This window comes from Manis javanica, chromosome 3 (genome assembly GCF_040802235.1).
Source record: "Manis javanica isolate MJ-LG chromosome 3, MJ_LKY, whole genome shotgun sequence".
Classification (NCBI taxonomy): Eukaryota; Metazoa; Chordata; class Mammalia; order Pholidota; family Manidae; genus Manis; species Manis javanica.
Genome location: NC_133158.1, coordinates 170,211,812 through 170,217,076, shown reverse-complemented (window position 1 = coordinate 170,217,076; position 5,265 = coordinate 170,211,812). Strand labels below are relative to the sequence as shown.

Below are 5,265 nucleotides of genomic sequence, written 5' to 3'. Positions count from 1 at the left end.
TCTCTGTCTATCTTTTTTAAACCCCTTCAGGTTTCTATTTTTGAAGTTTTGTGAGCTTCATTCTGACCAGTTTGCAAACAAAATCATTTGCCCTGTAACCAAATATGCACCGAGACGTGGAAACCCCCTCGATGTCCATTGACAGATGACTGGATAAAGATGTGGTCTGTATATGCAAGGGAATATTATTTGGCTGTGAAAAGGAGAATCGTGCTGTCTGTGAAAACATGAATGGACCTTGGTTGGGGGCGTTATGCTGAGTGAGATCAGCTGGACCGGGAGGGGGGACTGTGGGTGCAGGAAAGGGAAGAAGACCGTCACTTAGTTGTCTACCAGTTTCTTGGCGAATCCAAAGTTGGTGAGCTTGATGTGACCGTCCCTGTCCAGCAATATGTTTTCAGGCTTCAGGTCCCGGTACACGATCTCCCTGGAGTGCAGGTACTCGATGGCGCACACGATCTCCGCCGAGTAGAAGAGTCCGGTGCTGCTGGAGAGGCGGCCCTTACGCAGGTAACTGAACAGCTCGCCGCCCGGCACGAACTCCATCAGCATGTACAGGAAGTGTTCATCGTGCCACGTCCAGAACAGCTTGACCAGGAACGGGTGGCTGACTTCCTTCAGCACCAACTTCTCGTTGTGCACATGCTGCTCCTGCTTCAGGCGGATGACGTCCGGAATGCTCATCACCTTCAGGGCGAAGAAATGCTTGGCTGTCTTCTCCTTGACAAGCTGCACCCGCCCGAAGGTCCCTGTGCCCACGGTGGCCAGCGTGCCGAAGTCCTGCAGGCGGTCGGCGGGCGGCTGGGGCGCGCCGTCGGGTGCCTCGGCGCGGCTCTCCGGGGGCTCGGGGCCCGCCGCGGCCGGCCAGGGAGCCTCCATGGGGAAGCGCTCAGGTCCGGGGCGCGCGGGGCGCCGGGCTTCCCGGGACGCAGCCTGGGCGGGCGGCGCGGCGGCGGCGGCATCAGCGGCGCCCGGCCATGTGCGTCCTCCGCGGCCCGGCGGCGCGCTGGGGACAATGACTGGGCGCCGGCGCGGCGCTCACTGCAGGAGGAGCAAGAGCAGCTGGTGGGAGTAGCCGGCGGTTTCCTTTAGGAGGACAGACTGGTTAAAGGATATTTCTGGTGAACATAACTTTACTGTATTGTATTTATTTGCCTGTATAGAAATTTCCTTAAATCATTTCAAAAGCGAATTCCAAAACAATTTATTATTTCCTGGACTCTAAACTAAAATATTTATTGTTCAATAACAGTTTCAATGATTTTGTAGCTGAGGTGATATATATGACACTATTAATGTTGGCAATATCTAAGAATATATAATGAAAAAAATCATTAACTGCCGTGCCCTAGCTCATTAACTGATCTCTTTTAAGTCTGAACTCCTATATTTCACATGGTAAGTGTTTGCTTGTGTGAATGTAAGTGTATGATTATGTGTTTAATAGTTAATGCCCAAATTATGAAATATCACTATCAGCAGTTTTCAGTGCTGTTTAGGCTGTTACAAGCCAACACATTAAATCATAATGCTCAAAATCACTGATTCTGAATATATATTTGTCATAAGTTAATAACAGATATTTATTATCAAATGGATTACATTTACATTACCAATTATAATACTCAGATTCTGCATTTTACTCCTCTCAATTTCATTAATACCTACATTTGTGGTTGTTTATGTAGTTTTAGTGCTTATAAGCAAATGCACATCTATTAACATAATTTGTTATAACTATATTACAGTTACTCATAACGTTTTACTAATCTCTTTTATTTCCTCATCTCTACTATTCTTAGCAATTTTATCCATGCCCGAGGCTTCAATTATCTCCTTAAAACCAATGACCTCCAAATGTATGTCACCTTCCCAAGCTCTCCTTTGAATTTTAGAATCATAGAACAACTGCCCACCTGAGAGTCTCTCGGGTGTCTCGATGGCCCCTTAAATCTAGTATGTCTGTGTCAGAGCATCACCCACTCCTCGCCTCCAATCCCCAACTTGTTCCTCTTCCAGCGTTCCTACTTCAGATATCAGTATCCAGTAGCTAAAACCAGAAAACAAGTAGACACATTTCTTTCACCCATTCCCAGTTAAAACCTCTCACCAGAACCAGTTGATTAATATTACTTAAATGAAAGCAATACCTTTAAGAGAGGCACATTCGCATCTTTTCTTACTAACACACATTTGTAATTTTAGATGTTTTTGTAAGTTATTTGATGTGGTACTCCACTCCACCCCATACCCATACTAACTAGAGGCATTACAAAGAAAGGAACTGGGTTGGATTTTACTCTCCAGATTTCCCTAATTACCAGGAAATTAGGACACTGTAACCCAAAGACGTGAAAAGGAGTTATTGGTTGAAGTCCCACTCCCTTTCTTCCATCCACGTAGCATCTGTGAAAGTGTTGTGATTTGGATATCATGCATTTAATTTTTGCTCTTAAGCTTTATTTTTATGCTTTTGCATTTATTATTGTATATAATTGTGCTGCATATTATATGTATGTATATCTCACCTATGCATATATGTATATTTAAGTGTACATATCCCATGCATATGTGTTCATGTATTTGTACATGCACACTAATGTTCTAAAAACAAATGAAACATCCATTGCTTAATCAAGGTCCTGTTCATGAGTTGGTTGAGAAATAGGATATATTACTTTTCACACATACATACTCACAATTTCAATATATTTAGAAATTTAGCGTCTTGGTCATTTTTAATGAACTTCAATTACCTGTGGAGTCCATTTGTTTGGGAAGATTTTTAACAAGAATTGACAAAAAAAAAGATCTGTATTAACCATTATTTAACCAGAAATTACAGATGGGCAGGGAACCAAGTGCTGTTAATTAGAGAATGGACATGCATGTCTGTACAAAATTAATACAAACTAGTAGCCAGTAGCACTCACTTTTTGCTGTGTTCCAAGCTCACAGCAAGGGCAAACACTGTGGTCCTTGATCTCATTTAATCCTCAGTGGAGGACACAGTTAAATACAAGCAAAATAAAATACATTGTCATCTATCTTTCTTGTACATATTAACATTAATTCCAATACAGCCACATTTCTAAAGTGCCTAAAGTATAATAGAGACGTATCATGTTGGGAATCTATCTTACCGTATGCAACCATGGTTTGTGATATCTTTGTTATAATATTTATAATTCATATCTCAATCGATAAGTGCTTGATAATAATGAGAATTTCTTCTCTAAGAATGAAGTACTCAAGTATTATATAGGTCTAACTCACTGTTGAATATAATAAAGAAAGAAAACCTGAATGCAGTATATACACATAAAAGCTCAATCAAAGCACTGAAGCATACAAAAATAGAAGTCATTATTATTACAAGTTTTAAAATGAAATTTAAAAAAATGAGTTTTTTATTTGGAGACATTCATGTAAACTGTTAAGAAGTCACATCTTTTGGGAGAGAAAAATCATGTAGAGAGGAATTGAGTTATAAGCATTTTAGAATGGACTGTAAGCCTGGGACATTAAGATCTAGACTATAAGATTTCTAATATTCTAGTTTACATAAGCTAGATTTTAAGAAAATTCTGAAACGTGAAAACAGATTTTCACTTTTTTATTGAATGAATACTAATGAGGAAATTAGGTTTTTCTACCACTTAAAAATATGTACTCCCACTTTCTCTAATCACACTTGAAAGTCCTTTCTGCTAGCAGGTAAAGGCAAATGGACATGCCTGAATTTACTTGCAACGTAACTTATATTCTGATACTAAGCTCATAAACAAATGCTTTTAACTCTCTCTTTTTTAAAAGCCTCAAAATTCTTGACATAGCCAGGACATAAAATATTTTGTTGGGTATTTTTATTTAAGGCCATCAACACTGGGATGTGCAAGTCTATTATATTTTCCCCCATGGGTAGTTAACATAAATAAAACGAGCAGCAATGGCTTGCATGCTTTCCTTGAGAACTAAACAACACAGCCCATCTACCCTTAGCATCAACAGGTCAACAGCTGACATCCTAGTAAACTGCAAACAAAGAATTAAAATCGGCTCGTGACTTGTTGTTTCAGACATTCAGACAATTCAGAAGTGGATTTTAAAACATCAATCCTGTGATGAAATAACATTTAGTAGTGGGAATCTGACTTATCCCGTGCAGCCATGTTTCGCAATGTCCTGGTTAACATGTATAATGAATGTTGCATTTGAAAGTACTTGATAATAATTAAAATAGTTTCTCTGTTAAATAGACACCAAAAGTTGCTAAATATAAAGTATGCATGCAACCAACCTCCATAGTAATAGGACAGTAAAATAAAAAAAAAAAGATTGCTAAAGGAAACATAGATTTATCTTGCACTATAGGTATAGAAACTAATGCAGGCTTTCAAAGCACAGAATAATTTTTTTAAGAAAGAAAAAAGCTTTACAAACTTGACTTCCAGAAAGCAATTATCATGCTGCATGGTAGCATAAAGCCCTATTGATCCAAATTTCTCTTTCCATATGAACTTCACAGGCTTGCATGACTTAGCATCAGTAACAGTTAATGATGGTTCACGCTGTTAGCTTCAGTGGCCCCAGTCCCTTGGAACTTAGCTTTGACCTTTTATTAGCACTTCTCTTCCAAGCAGGTAGGATCATTCTACAGGCACAGTTCCTAATCACCTGAAAAACACCTAGAGAATTAGTTAAAAGTCTGACTGGTGAGGGGCTGAGATGCTAAGGGAAAATGCAGATTCAGTCTAGTGAAAGAAAGTACCCATGGTGTGACCTGTAGAGCAATCCTGGAAAACTAACTAAAATAAAATAAAATTATATGTTATGATTTCATTTATGTAAACTTAAAACGGTCACAACTACAAGCAAGTTAAATGTTATCAGTTGGTGTGAACTTTTAGCAGCAGTTCTCTGCCTGCAAACCAAAATCCCTATGCAACATTTGCACATCCCCATTTTCTTGATGAAACATTTACTGAGCTCCTAACACTATGCTAAGCACTTAAATACCATTCTCTTGTGATAATGTGTAAGTCATTAATGTTTTAAATTTTATTAGTGTTTTCTGCTTCAAGTGGCTTCTGAAAGAAGTACTGATTAGTGAAGCGATGGAGAACTGCTACCCAAATAACTTGAAAACTCTGTTCCTTCTCTCCTTCCTGACTCTTCTGACCTCCCACTTCTCCCTCACACCGCACCCCCCGCCCCCACAGTACACACACCTGCATATGCCTCCTCTCCTGCTTTCTTCCTCAT

General features: G+C 39.6%; 1 pseudogene; it reads right to left on the bottom strand.

Moving 5' to 3' along the window:
- Nucleotides 1-321: 321 nt before the first annotated feature.
- Nucleotides 322-5,265, bottom strand: LOC118973276 (cAMP-dependent protein kinase catalytic subunit PRKX pseudogene; annotated as a pseudogene).